Source organism: Macaca thibetana, chromosome 15, assembly GCF_024542745.1.
Source record: "Macaca thibetana thibetana isolate TM-01 chromosome 15, ASM2454274v1, whole genome shotgun sequence".
Classification (NCBI taxonomy): domain Eukaryota; kingdom Metazoa; phylum Chordata; class Mammalia; order Primates; family Cercopithecidae; genus Macaca; species Macaca thibetana.
In genome coordinates, this window is record NC_065592.1 from 60,188,780 (window position 1) to 60,204,997 (window position 16,218).

The window sequence follows — 16,218 nt, forward strand, 5'->3', positions numbered from 1 at the left end:
TAATGATCAAGCATGCATATACATAAATATGCATGGACAAATGAGACAAAAGTTTCATAAGCCATGCTTAACTTTACTACATGGAATTCAGTCTATTTAATTTTGTACTGGTTGACTTATAAACAATTACGGAGTCCACTATATTGCTTTCCAGCCTTACTAAACCAGTTCTGTTTGAATAATACTGCTCTAACTCAGTGGTTCCCAAACTCTAGGGTACATGAGAATTACCTGGAGAATTAAGAAACATGAGGACTCCTGGGCCCAGCTGCAGAGATTCTTATTTTGTAGGTCTAGCGTGGGGCTTAAAAATCTAAATTTCTAATAAGCATCTAGGTAATACTAACATTGCTGGTCTGCTGACAACATTCAGAGAAATGTTGTCTTAGATTGTATACCAATGAATAAAATTGCTGGGTCATAGAGCATTCACCTATTTAGCCTTAGTTTATTTTATATAATAGTTATAGCAGTTTAGAGTCTCATTTTAGCATGTAAAAGAGATCTCATTGTTCTGTTTTCTTGTCAGACTTGTTCATCTCTGCACATTTAGTAAGCACATAAAATTGTATCATTATTATCTTATTTTGCATTGCAGTGATTATATGTTCATTAATGAAGCTGAACATATATTTCAGTGGCCATTCATGTTTCTTATTCTGTGATATGTTTGTTCATATCTTCCAGTTATTTTTCTATTTACGTATTAGAGGTCTTTTAATATCCTGGAGACACGAGTTCATTGTTATTTATATTTACTATTGACATATTTTCCTAGTTTTCTCAGTGGCTTTTTTACTTTATGGTATCTTTTGATAGACAAATTCTTAATGTGATCAGATTTTTAAAATAGTGCATTCTTTTTAATGTCCCATTTAGTATGTTCTCCTATACCCCAAGGTCATATAGATATTCTCCTGAATTTTTTTTTTTCCGAAAAGTTTTAGAAGTTTTGTCTGACATCGAAATATTTTCAAACATCTGGAATTGATTTTATGTATGTATGAGGTAAGAATCTAATTTAAATGTTTTCCTATATAGAAAACCAGCTCCAGCATGTTTTATTGAGTTGTCTATGCTTTCCTCAATGATCTGCCATGTCAGACATCAGCTTTTAAAATATTTGTGAGTCTGTTTGGAAGGGTGTCCATTTCTGTTCCATTGATATAGTTTGTTGATCTTTGCAGCAATACTACAATATTGTAATTACTATCATTTCATAAAGAGGTTGACTATATAATGTAACAAGTTCTAGTAGATCATTTTTTTCTTCATATACATTTTAGAATCAGTGTAAGTTCTCTGATAAACTGCTGGGATTTGAATTGAAATTGCATTGAATCTGTGGTTGAAGAATATTCTCATCTATGAACCTAGTTTCTCAATGAGTTTATTTAAATGTTCTTTAATGTCTTTAAAGTGTCTGTGTTGTTTTATGCTTTATTTATTCCTAGCTACTGTATATTTTGTTTTGCTATTATTAATATTAATATTAAATGTTTCCTGTTTGTTCCTAATGTGCAAATATACAGTCTACCCTAGGATATTGATACGACTTCTAATATCTTACTAAACGTATTAATTCTTTACAGGTCCTTTTATATTTCTGTGTGGACAATTAAATGTGAATAATGACATATATCTGTCTTACTTCCGATTTTCCTATCCTCCCCCCACCCCCACACACTACGTTTTGCAGTCCTGAGTCAGTAGGAATACCAGTAAAAACTCCTGATTACAAAGGGACTGATTCTAATAATTTGCTATTTAGAATGTTGTCTCCATGGGACTTTGGTAGCTACTCTTTGTCAAGTTAAGGAATTTATCTCCTAGTCATGTTTGTAAGGAATTTTGTTTGTTTTCATTTTTTTGAAAAACCATGGATGAACTTTTGATTTTATCAGAAAACGTTTCAGTATCTATTGAGATGAACAGATGGTTTTGTTCTTCTTTAATCTGTTAAAGCAGTGCTTGACAAGCATTTTTATCATGCCAAAGTACTCTTGAATTTTGGGATTAAACCCAATTTGGTTTTGATCTGTTAGGTTTTTTCCTTTTTTTTGTTTTTCTCCCTACAATTGGATTAGTTATGCTAATATTGTGTTCAAAAATTTTTGCATTTATATTCTTGAGTTAGATTAGGCCATATGCTTCTTTTTCTTACTCTTCTTGGTAGGATTTGTTGCTTTGATAATATTAACCACAGGAAATAAAATATGTTTCCTTTTTTCTATTATTATTACTTTTTTAAGAGACAGGGCGTCACCCTGTTGCCCAGGCTGGAGTGCAGTGGTGCAACCATGGCTCACTTCAGCCTCCAACTCCTGGGCTCAAGGGATTCTCCTGCCTCGGTCTGCTGGTTAGCTAGGACTATAGGTGTGTGCCACCATGCCTGGCTAATTTAAAATTTTTTTTTAGCAATGGGAGCTTGCTATATTGCCCAGGCTGGTCTTGAACTTCGGGCCTCAAGAGAGCACTCTTCCCACTTTGGCCTCTTAAAACCACTGGGATTACAGGCATGAACTACCATAGCTGCTTCTCTTTTCTATTCTTTAGAAGAGTTTCTTTAACATTAAAATTATCTTTTCCTAGAACTTGCTTCTAAAACCCTGTGGGCTTGATGTTTTCTTTGTAGGAAGATTTCAAACTACTTATTTGATATTAATACAGGATTCTTCCTAATTTTTATTTGTTGGGGTGAGTCAGCTTGGGTAAGTTATATTTTCCCCAAAAAGATTTGCTTTCACGTTTGTTGAAATAAAATTATTTATAATATATTCTTATCTGTTTTATCTGTGCTATACTTGTAGATGTTTTCTTATTTTTTTCTTCCTATGCTTCATTTACACTTTCTCTCCTTTGTTTTAATTCAGTCTTTCGGAGAGGACTGTGAATTTTATTAGTTCTTTTCAAAGTTCTTTCCTTTAGGCTTTGTTGACTGTTTTATTAGGGTTACAAAAATCTTTATAGTCTTTCTTTTGCTTGAGTTTATTATTCTTCTGTTCATTTATCATCCATCATTTTCTTCACAGACAAGGATTGGTGGCTAAAATTTTTTCAAATCCTGTTTTAATTCCACAAAATTAATGTATCATTTTCTTTATCATTCAATATGATGAAAATTTTATTTTAATTTCTTCTTTAACCTGAAAATTATTGAAGTATATTTTTTATAATTCCAAGTATGTAGTTTTTTTTTTAAAAAAAAGGTTTTTAAATGTTAGCATAATTGTATTACCATAATTTCTTCTTAAACTAGTTTTCCTTATTCCCGATATAAATCCTGTGGATGTTCTTTTACTAAAAGGCTCCTGCTAGTAAACACTCAGTTTGTGTTAATCTATAAAGTTTTGATTGTTGCCCCTATTATGAAAGTGTTTTTTCTGGTTTTACAATTCTAGGTTTTTACCTACTTCCTTTCAATATTTGAAAATATTTTTCTATTGTTTCTGTGAAGTCTGGTGTAAGTCTGATTTAGGGTTGTGCTAATGTTTAGCAACTCTCTTTCTGAGGGAAAAAGTTATGATTTTTAGTGTTTGGTATTTCTGTGGTGGAAATACTCTCACCATTATATCAGTTATTGCAAAGTTGGGAAGAACATACAGTTATGAATTATTTCTGCCATCCTGATACAACAGAGAGAATTACCTCAAGAAAACAGCTAATAATAATATGTAGTAAACTAATTAGAAAGTGCTGAGTTTTGATTATTGATTACTACTGCTTTTAATATTTCTCTGCTTGCAATTTTATATTATATAAAATAATAGTCTTGTTTAATATTTGCAGTGCATTTACTGTTTAAAAACTTGCTGAAAAAAATTCCAAAAAATTTAACAGTTGGCTCCCAGTCAAGCCTCTATTAGCTCGCACCAGTGTACCACTAGTTCTCTTTTTAATACATGATCTCTTGTTTCTTACTGCCTTTATAGTCTTTTTGTTTGGCGTTCTTCATTTTTAGTATAATGTGTCTAGGATTAAATTCTTTTAATTTATGTATATTATTTTTATATTATACTTGGTTTATCTGTAGATTCATGACTTTTATCATATTTGGAAAATTTCTACCATTGTATCCCTATGTTCTTTATTCTTTCTGGGTCTCTGATTCGATATTTATTTTTATTCTGTTCTCCATGTCTTTTAATAGCTTTTATATTTCCCATTTTCTTGTGTCTTTGTGTGTATTCTGGCAGTTTATTCATATCTATCTTCCAGTTCACTAATTCTTTTCAACTGTGTTCAGTCTGCTGTTTAACTAGTCCATTGAGATATTGATTCCAACAGTGTTTCCTTCTTTTTCATTTCTTAAAGTCTTATTTGTTTCTTTTCAGTGGCCCAGTCATTCTTATTAATTTCTTATTGCTTGGGCGCTTTTGGGATTCCAATGTTTTTCCTTTTTATACTTCATATATAGTTATTTATAGTCTGCATTTGATGATTTCCCTATAGGAAGTCTTTAAGGTCCTTTTACCTCATATCATGGTGACCTGTTTCTTTGTGTTCAGGAATATTTTTAAATTGTGAATTCATATTTGATTTAGGTAAACATTGGGACTCCTGAGACCTGAATTCAGAGCATTTTTCCCCAACAGCAGATTTGTAAAGGCTTATTCTTGGTTTCTGTGAGACCCTGAGGTTTAGGTCTCCAAGTGTGCTATAGGGCCCAGGTTTGGTCTTTAGAGACCCAGGAGAACACAGCCATGCTTGTGTCCTTTGGGCAACCCCATCTTTCCTGCGTGATTGTAGTTCACATTTTAATGGCCTGCCTTTTATCCTTCTATTTCTCTTTCATATACTCTTGATTCTTGAACTTTTTCTTTATTTTTTTAAAGGCCCAGCAATGAAGTTTCGTTGTAATTATCTAATACCTAGTTGTATCGTAGTAAGAACTCCCGGAGTCCACCATATTGCCCAAATTAGACAAGTTGTTTTCTACAAAGCCATAGCATTTAACAGTTTCAGCATAGTCCTTTGCGTATGCTGGAGACCTCATAAATGTGTATTAAATAACTACTGAGAGAAGGTAACAAGATAGCATAAACCTGATTATATTTTCCCATTGTTCAGTTGCATGTCTTTGGGCTTTTATTTATGCAATATATTTATTAAAGTTTTGTGTGTCAGGTACTGTTTTTCATTTTATGCTTCTAGCCATTCTATTGTGATTAGTAATATAATCTGAAGATTGGCTATTTTCTGTTATTTAATGATTATTTATCAAGCCTAATTATCAGAAATCAAGCTAGTACTAAGAAGGCTGGAATGATCTGGCCAATGTGTTTTTAAGCTGGTTTAATAAAACAGGAACTGTACAAAGCTAAATATACAAAAACCTAGAAAGAGAAGTGATATAAATATTATTTCAAATTTCTAGTTTCAAACCGCAAAGATAAGCAGAAGTTTACTTGAAACTGCAGTCTTCTAAATATAACTTACAGTTAATAGTACTTAACTATGATTTAGAACTTAAACCATAGCAAGTCAGGGAGTATATATAAATAGGAGGATTTTAAATGAGATTGAATTCTGAAGCAAAAGGATTTTCTAGCACATACAACATAGCTGAAACAAGTCATAGCCATTTGAGGAAAAAAGGGCATTACATATTTTGTCTATTTAAAATATTATTTTGTAAAATATTAAATATTTTTGCCAATCAGTAGTTTACACTTAAACTTCATTTAAGTGCATATACAGTACTTCAGTATATTTTTAATATTAAAAAATATTTATTGGGTTTACCTTAAATCCTTTAGAATAAAAGGCTAGGCAAATGTAAATTTACTATTTATTCTTTTCTCTTCAGAGTTGAAATAAATTTTTTCATTTGTTTCTATTTCTCAATTATAAATATAATTTGTAGATTTTTTTCATCTTGTTTATGATGTAAGCTAAATGTATATAACTCAAAGTGCAGTCTTAGTAAGAAGCTACATCTGTAGTTTGATGCTTGGTTGTAGTTTGCTCAAAAACAGTAAGATAACAAATGACATCAGAAGGAAAATTGAAATGTTTTTAAAACATAGAATGATGCTAGTCACATTGTTGAATCATTTCTCTTTTTATTTTTCTAATGCAAAATGTATTTCACAAAATCTCTAAAGTGCAAATGGGTGCATGAAAAGGAAGAGGATAAAGTACATTTGTGAAGCTGAAGATATTTATATCAAAATAACACTTACATGGCTGAAAAAAATAGCCAAGTGTTCAACAAAAAGTAGAAGTCCTATGTTCTAATCTTCCTGAACCTCCTTCCGACTTTCTGGAAGGAACCATTTTAACTGTTTCTGTATTTAAATTCTAAGGTAAATGCCCAGAGTTTCCTGACTATATGCTATGCTGCTATTTTTACTTGAGAATCTAACCCATTTGTTCCATATGATACCATTTTAATGACACCTAATATGACACCATTTTAAATTCATCTCTTGAATACCTTTATAACTTTATAGATGTTTAATGTAGAACTATATTACTTGGCTCATCAACTATAGACAATGTCCCTTGATTCTCAACTTTGTAATTTCGGGGTATCCTAAGGTTCTTTCCCTTCTCTTCTCCTGTTCAGATACTTACATTGTAAGGGTTGATAACATTGTGTGATGTAATAAAAATGTTAAGTCTTCTGTGCTTGTCTGCAGTAGTGGTGGTGGTGGTAATTGAAAGCACTCACATAGTTCCTGCTTTGTGCCCAGCACATTACATATACATGTTATTTATAATGCACACACATATACAGACATAGGTACTTTACATATATTAAGCTTATTTAATCATTAGGCTCACTTTGTGGTATAGGTAATATTATGGTAATAATATTGTCATTTTACTGACAAGAAAATTTAAGTCACTTAGCAAGTGGTAGAGCTGAGTAGATTAGTTTCCAAGAGTTGAAAATCTGAATATTGTTTATTGTTGTCACTAGGTAAACTAACATTTTAGCTGTTTACTTGCAGCTGAAATGTTAGATTTTCTTTATTGCACAGCCATATATTTTTATAGCTTTTAGTTTTCTTTATTGCTGCCTGTTTTTGTGTAAAATATTTCAAATTCTCTTTCTTCCTAAATACAGCCTATAGGGGCCCTTATAAGATTCTCCAGTTTTCTTAAAACAGTGACCTCTCCCATCTCATCCTTTTTGGAGGTGATTATTTATGTGATTTGAGCACTATAAATTTTTATGACTTCAGAATTTGAAAACATTTAATGTGAGATGAGAAGTATCTTGCAGTTTTATGATACCCTTTGAAATAATTGGAAACATCATGTGCTCTGCCAGGGCATTATAGGAGAGGCTGATTTTTCTCAGTATCACAAGAGCCCTCTGAACACAACTCTACTAGTAAGTTTATCAACTTAAAAATATTTATTTAGTACCAAAAGACTCAAAGTTTAACCCACTTGAAATGTATACAAGAAGAGCCTCTGATTTTAAAATAAATTACAGTTGCCTCTCAGTATTCATGGGGGATTGATGGGTTCCAGGACCCTCTCAGATACCAAGATTTGTATATCCTCAAATCCCTTGTACAAAATAGCATAGTATTTGCATATAATTTATGCACATCTTCCTGTATGCATAAATACATTAAATCATTTCTAGATGTGTTATACTACTCAACACAATGTAAGTGCTATGTAAATAATTATTATACTATATTTTAAAATTGTGCATTATTTTGAGTTTTTCCCCCAATATTTTCTTTTCTTTGGAGATGGTTTTGCTCTGTTGCTCAGGCTGGAGTGCAGTGACCTCCTAGGCTCAAGTGATCCTCCTGTCTCACCCCTCGCAAGTAGCTGTGGGACTACAGGCATGCAGCACCACACTCAGCTAATTTTTTGTTTTTGTGTTTTTTAAAATTTTAGTAGAGATGAAGTCTCACTATATTGCCAGGCTGTTCTCAAACTCCTGAGCTCACTATCCACCCACCTGAGTAGCTTGGACTACAGGCACATGCCACCATGCCTGGCTAATTTTTTTTTTTTTTAAATGTAGAGATAGGGTCTCACCATGTTGCCCAGGCTGGTCTCGAACCCCTGGGTTCAAGGGATCCTCCTTCCTTGGCCTCCCTAAATGTAGGGATTACAGGTATGAGCCACTGTACCTGGCCTTTTCCTGAATATTCTTGGTCTGTGGTTGGTTGAATCTGTGGATACAGAACCCTTGGATATGGGGGGCCAGGAGGGCCCATTGCATTTTTTAATCACCTACCAAAAAATAATATTTTACCCCCTCTACTGGAAATAAATAGAACTTCATTTGTATAGTTCTGCCAAGACAACAGGCATATTTTTGATGATATTCTTTTATAGTCATTGAGCCTCTCCCCCATTCTATATCTTCTTTCATTTCTGGCCCAGGTTCTATTGGCAAGATTGACAGCTGATTTTGAAACCAATTGACTTTACAAGTGTAAATAAAAATATAGTGGTTAAGACTATAAAAATATAGTGGTGGTACATGCCTGTAGTCCCACAGCTACTCACGAGGGGTGAGGCAGGAGGATCACCTGAGCCTAGGAGGTCACTGCACTGCAGCCTGAGCAACAGAGCAAGACCATCTCCAAAGAAAAGAAGTCAGACTAACTGGGGGCTTGAATGTCAGTTTTATCACTCATTATTATATGTGTCTTTGGGCACATTGGTCTTTGTACCTCAGTTTCCTCATTTATAAATTGGGGCTAATAATAGCTATTTCACAAGATTGTTGAGTTAATAGTGATAAAGCTTCTACATCAGTCTGGATTAGTAAGTATTCAGTAAGCTATTACCGCTGCCACCACTGTCACCATCATTGTCACCACCACTGTCCCACATTGCTACCACATGACCTTCCTAAAGTGATTAGTTAATATTGATCTCCTCTTTAGTTTTCAGGTGGGTTTCTTTTGTTTCCCAGAAGTCACTACTCTTTGCAGCTGCTATGAAGGCCTGTCTTTCCTAATAAATAATTGGCAGAATTCGTAGTCAGGTATGGCTGAGGGGAATCTGTTGTTATTCTCTCGAATCTCTCCTTGAACGGTTAGCATCATCTTTTGCTCTTTTGTGTTATGTGTTGGTTCTTGCTTAACTGTTAGGATGATTGCTGTATCTTTTGTCATTAGTGCAAAATCCAGACTTATTTGTATTTCTGTAAGCGTGGTTATATCTATATTGGTTATTTTACAGATCTGGGTAAATCGAGGAATTTAAGGATGTAATTCTTCAGTTTTGTAAAACTGCTGCTCTTCCCTGGCCAGGTCTAGAAATGGCTTTATTATTTTGCATCTGCGAGGATATATTATAGAGTTCTCTCTAACTTTCTGGTTGAATGTCACCTTAAAAAATGGGACATTATTGAAAAGTCGAAACAAGTAAAACCTTTCAAAGCATTGTGTTTCATAACAGCAGACCTTTATTTTTCTTACTTGAGTGTGTATAAATATTTTATGTCCTTTTTGTGCACTGGCCACGTAGATTGTTTTGAACGAAAGACTCTTGCGCTTCTCAAGTGCCTTTTCTCTTCCACTTGTGGCATGTTCTTTTAGTCCTCTGCCCATTGACTGGGACATGTTGGATTTTGGGTCTCTGGCTCTGTTTAGACTTGAGGTTTAAATAAGTTTTGATTCTTTAAAAAGCATTAATCCTACCAATTGTTAAGGTGTTTTCTGTTTTATAATTTTATTATAACATTAATTTTTAATAAAACATTTACAATATGAAGTCATATCTTGCTAAAAATCCTATAAAAATCGTCAGCAGTCCATTTTGCTTCACTCTTTCCCTTAGTACATTCTGTCTGTCTTTCTCTGCCAACTGTTGGGTTGATTCTTTTGTTATTTAACTACCTATTTTGACATGTTTATAAATTGCTGTCTCCTCATTAATCTTATTCCTTTTATGGAAAATCTGGACTTTTCATTCAAGAAATTTTACATGCAAGAAACTTCACTTCTTTCAGTTAATGTGGAAAAGTAGATTATAAATTTTCTTTAAGTCAAAATTAACTTGACAACTTTCCCCTTAGGATTGGTATACTAGACATATATGTCAGGACATTATACAATTATATAATTAAAGCACTAATGTTGGTGAAATTTGTTTCTTTTACTTTCTTCATTATGTTGGGCATTATAATGTTTGCATGTTTTGTATATCTTTTCCCAGTTTCTCAAAGTGAATACTAAGTTTAGCTTTGTACTTGGTTTCTCTCTTCTCCTTGTACGTCTTCTTTTTTGTTTAAATAATAAATGCAATAAAGGCTATGAATTTTCCTTTGAGCACATGTTTTTCTGTGCCTCCAGAGTTTTTTTTATATGAAGTGCTATTTTCATTGTTTTCTTTTGATTTATTTATTTTGTCTTTACTTTTGTTTCTTTCTTTCTTTTTTTTTTTTTTTTTTTTTTTTTTTTTTTTTTTTGAGACAGAATCTTGCTCTATTGCCCAGGTTGGAGTGCAGTGGCACAATCTCAGCTCACTGAAACCTCCACCTCCCAGGTTTAAGCAATTCTGCCTCAGCCTCCCAAGTAGCTTGGATTACAGGCACCCGCCACTTGGCCCAGCTAATTTTTGTATTTTTAATAGAGATCAAGTTTCACCATGTTGGCTAGGCTGGTCTTGAACTGCTGACCTCAAGTGATCCACGCGCCTCGGCCTCCCAAACTGCTGGGATTACAGGTGTAAGCCACTGCGCCTGGCCTAATTTTCTAATTTTCTTGGAGTATAGCCAGCCAATGTAATCTATACAAACATTTTAAAAGCAGTATTTTAAAGCTTATGTTACCTTATGATTGATTTTTATCAGTGTTCTATGGATACATATAAAACTTCTAAACTTTATTCAAGAGATAGAAAAGCTCTATGTATAATTATTAAATCAGCGCGTGGGTTGTTTTGGTCAATTAAACTGTGTCTGTAATCATTGTGTTTTATGAGATCTGTCAATTTATGACAAAGATATATTGATTTCTCATTTAAGTATTTTAAAATTCTTATTAAATACCTTTTGCTTTATGTAATTTGGATTTTTACATTTTTTATCCTATTTGGTACTCTTAATGTTGAATTCCACATGATCTGATATTAATCTAGCACTCATACTTTCTTTTGGGGGCATTTAGCTGATATTTCTTTGCCCATCCCATTATTTTAAACGTTTTTCAATTGATTTTAAGTATTTCTTTTAACAGCCTTTATCTGATCTTTTTTTTTTTTTTTTTTTTTTAACCCAGTCTGACAGTTTATCTTCGAGAGGGGGAATTCAGTTCTTTCACTTTTATTCTAAGTTACACTTGATCTTATTACTGTCTTTTCACTTTGTTCATTATTTATATATGTGACTTTTTCTACTTTTCTTAATTTTGCCTATATTTTCAAGTTGATATTCATTTTCCATTTTCCTTTTGTTTATGTGACAGTTCTTCACTTTTCCATTTCATAATTGACCACCTTCCTTTCTAATTGCTCATAATCCAATTTTTCTTCCACTTTAACATGATAAAAGATATCAGCACTTTCTTTCACCTTGACACCCTAATCCTTCTCTTTCATTCCTAAATTTCTGTGGAAATCATGTAGTTGTTTAGGTCCAGATTGTTAGACTTTTCTGTGTCAGGAATTCATGTTGAGGACTTACATTACAGTTTATTTTTCGTTTAGATTTAAGTCTGTATATTGTGCAAGATACATTGTACCCCCCATTTCTTCCCTTTCCCACACACAAAACATTTCTGGTTCAGTTATTGTTTGACTAGACTCTTTTCTCAAGTCCTTTCCTTTGGCGGGGACAGTGGTTGATGTGCTATTTGAATTCTGAAATTTTGGCAAATACTTCTTTCACACCCGACTGTGTGTGTAGGATATTTGGGTTGTACTTTTTCTCCCAGCTGTCTGGATGTTATTGTTCTTTCTTCTAGATTTCAGTATTACAAATGAGAAGCACAATGTGAATTTAATTATTATTCAATTTTAAGTAATTATTCTTCCTGAATACTTGTCAGGTTTTTTTTTTTTCTTTTTCTTTTTTTGTTTTAAAGTATAGGAATTGTAGTGTGATTTTTCCTGGGCGTCATTTCTCATTATCTTTGCCTGGATCTCGGAGAGCTCTGTGAGATTGTAATTCAGTCCTCTCTTTAGTTTGTGAAAATTTTTATCCATATTGCTTTAATTATTACCTCTTCTGTCTTTTCTTTTTCCTCCTTCCAGAACTCTTCTTATGGCTGTATGTTCTGTTTCCTTGATCTATTCAAGGCTCTTCTCTTTTCTCATTATGATTTTCACCGCTTTGTATTTTTACTTTATGCTTTGAGATTTCATTCATCTGATCTTTTATACTGCCAGTCAGCATCGATCTTCTACTTTGTCTACTGAATTATTCAGCTTGAGAATATAAATGTTTAAATTTTAGTTTTTAATTAAACATTTTTTCTAGAAGTTATTTTTTATACTTTACTTGATTTTCCTTAAGTAGCCATACTGCTTTTGACCTCAATATTTCATCTTTCGCCTCCAGAAAATCTGTTAGATCTGCTTCCTCCTATTTCCTCCTACCCTAAAGTATGTCACTTATATGTGCATTGGGGTTGAGGTTGAGCTGTTAGGGGACTTTAGGCTGTTGGAACTCTATAAGTGATGAAAGGTACAGGCATCTCAACCTGCACAGTAGCAACAAGCGTATTATCTATTTCTTGTTTATACACCTAGAGGATTCTGTGCCTTCCTTCTGATCTCCTTACATTCTGCAGCCCTAAGAGCAGACTCTCCTCCTGTATCAAGTGCCTTCTGAGTGCTGGGAAGGCTGGCCATACTTGTGTATGCAAAACTCTTCTGGAAGCTGGGCATGGTGGCACGTGTACCTGTCGTCCCAGTTTCTTGGGAGTCCAAGGCAGGAGGATCACTTGAGCCCAGGAATTGCAGGCTGTAGCATGTAGTGATCATGCCTATGACTAGCCACTGCATTCTAGCCTGGGCAACACAGCAAGACCCCATCTGTAAAAAAACAAACAAACTCTTTTGGGTCAAGCAGAGCAAATCCTGCACCAGTTATTTTTCTCAAGATGCCCATAAGCCTGTGGCCACATTCTTCAGGCCACTGCCTGCTACCCGCAAAGCTGACTAGTTCAAGAGAGGTAAATGGGGTTGGATTTGGGATTGAAGTGGGAAAAGTAAATCAAATTCAAGGTTTCCCCTGACCCCAGAATTCTGAATTTTAATACTCCATTTGTAGTTTCAGTTAGCAGTAATTGTGCCTCGCATAAACCTCACTGGCTACGATACTGCCACTGCACAGAACTATTTGTAGTTTCAGATGGCATGTCACCCCTCTGTGTTATTCATTGTGTGTTCAATGACATTAAAGAGGAGACTTTTATTTCGGAACCTTATCTTTGACTATCATGGTTTTTCCTATCCCTACATATGCATAACCTCTTGGACCACACTACAGTTTTTAGGAAGCGTCCTTGTAAAAATGCAGTTTGAACAAATAAACTTCTCAGAGAGTTTGTTGGTTTCGATAAGTAAAACTCTTCTGAGAGAGTTTATTTGTCTATATGCAAATTTCATTGAACAAAATATGATTGATCTGAAAATCTTTCACGAGACAGAAGCCAGTTAAAGTAGGACAGAGACCAAAAATAAGAGGGATGGCCAGCGGGAAGAAACAGGAGCCAAGAATCAGCTATGAGTTGTCAGTGGTTCTTAGAAATAGACATGAAGATAACATGGAAACTGAAAGCCACATATAATCAGAAAACCTTATTCTGGCCAGTAGTTCCAATTTTTTTCTTAAGTCCTCTACTTGAGTTGCTGACAGGTAGTATTAGAAGAGATTAAACATTAAAGATACCCATTCTGTTCCAAAAATTTAAAAGAAGGAAGCATTCAGTGCAATCTGAATAGATGAGAGAAAATGTTATATCCTATAGTCACAGGTTGTAAAGTTAGTGCAAATATATGTATATTTATGTTTAAACAATCATTTGCCTTAAATATTTGAGATTTGAATTATGCACACATGCTCTCTGTGTTACATTGCTTGATATTCAGTTTGTCCTAATCAGCCTCAGGCAAAGAGAATTTGAATTATACATGTGTAAACTTTGCATTGAATGGTAATTAGTCTGTGCTGCTCGGTGGTACTTAATATTGAGGTTAATGGTTAATTGAAAAATTTAAAAAGCCAGTGACAGGACCCCCATATATATAATATATATATATATATATCAAATATACATTATATATTTATAATTTTTATATATTTACATATAATGTATAAAAATATCAGATAGGCTGAAAATCAGTGAAAGCTTTTAATCTGTGTCAGTGACAATTTAATGCCTGGCTGTGTATCTGAGCCACTGTTTTACATTTATTACATGTACAAACATGGAGACTGGTGACAAGACCCCCATATATACATATATATATATATATATATATATAATATATAAATATATGATATATATAAATATCAGATAGACTGAAAATCAGTGAAAGCTTTTATTCTGTGTCAGTGACAATTTAATATCTGGCTGTGTATCTGAGCTACTGTTTTACATTTATTACATGTACAAACATGGAGACTGGTGACAATATATTTGAACTTTGACATTTGTCATGGGCCCAGGCCAAAGAAACTGCTGCCTTAAAAACTGCTCTCTCTCCTTTTATTTTTTACATTTTATTTTAGACATTGTTATGGAATGTATTTGTCCTCATAACTTTTGTTCTCTTAGCTTAAAGATTCTTGAGGTGGTAATTACAAAAAAGGAAGGAACAAGATGTCTGGGTCACTTGCTTATACCAAGGTTTGTTGAGTGGATAAAAAGGTAACAGTAGACATTCAATACCCGAACCAACATGAGAAGTAAAACATTATAAAAAGATGTATTTCTAGAGTTTTGTACCTAGCATTATATGCATGTAATTAAAAAAGGAACTTAACTTTTTATGACACAAGAAGCTGCGTCAGATACTAATGTGTACCGTAAATTTAAGAATTCCAGTTTGTTCTAAAGAAGGATTTTAAAAATACATCATGGAAGGACCTATACAGAAATTTTATTTTCCTTCCTGGTACTAGAATATTGCTGTTTTTTAACACTTAACATTAGAGATATGTTGGTAGGTTAAAAATTGTATGCTTTTAAAGCTTATTTACAAAATATGTGTATAGTACTTCATATAGGTTGAATATTAAACAGCGATACTTGAGTGTTCTAGAGCCGTCATTAGAATACTGACTGCAAATTTTCAAAATTCAGTGGGTCAACAAGCCAGTTGAAAAAAACTCAAGGATATTAGATTTCAAAATGTTCTTCCTTAATTTAATTTGTCCATTATACTTTATTTTAATTATTCATAGTATTGCTTAACATGACAGGAAATGTCTTGTAATAGAATTTATAAAATAATGAAGTTTCAGTAATATGAATCCTATCTTTAGAATTTTCCTTTTAAATCTCAGATTATGATGTTTTCTAAGGAATTATCTAATTTGATGCATAAAAACAAGTCTTTGCTTAGTAACTTCATCCATTTTAGAATTTTGAAACCACTCCAGGAAATAAATGGAATAATTTTGTTATGTGTCATTTTGTTGTTGAGCAAGTAAGCCAAAAAATGTATTAAGAAACCAAAAAATATATTTCTACTAATATAGAACAATAAGTTTTCATTTGGATATTATTTTGTGATGCTTATACATGTACCTATGTATATATTTTTCATTGTTTTGTTTTTGCGTAGACCCAATAAGTAGATTGTTCATTTTAGTGAAAAGCATAGCCCCTGCTTGCTTACTGTCCTGTGTCATGCTAGATATTTAAGGAACATAGGATTGGTTTACATATCATTGGGCTTAAGTGGGTGAGTTAGAGGTGAAAGATAATAAGCAAGCCTGAAGATGCAAATTCTAGTTGAAAATTTGGACATTTATTTGTCTTTGGTTCCATTAGGAGGTGGAAGTAAGCAAGAAAGAGCTCTTCTTTTAGTATTGATGTGGATTTTTGCATGTCCAGGATCTACTCTGTTTCTTATTCTTACTATTAATGGTAGAGGTTCACAAATATGGTAAGTATGGACTTAGATTTTGTTTCTAAACAGAAAGATTATATATAGGTTATATATTCTGATGTGTTTATATGAGTGGAAAACTTGATCACATTTAAAATGAAATAGGCAGCTATTACCTCTTTTCTCATGATCATAACACAGTAATTGCTAAAGACTTTCTAG

At 33.2% G+C, this 16,218-nt stretch overlaps 1 protein-coding gene across 1 annotated transcript in view; it reads left to right on the forward strand.

Moving 5' to 3' along the window:
- The window catches only part of MLLT3 (MLLT3 super elongation complex subunit), a 286,736-nt gene that overhangs the window by 200,717 nt on the left and 69,801 nt on the right, over window positions 1–16,218 (forward strand). The gene's annotated exons all lie outside the window — the stretch shown is intronic.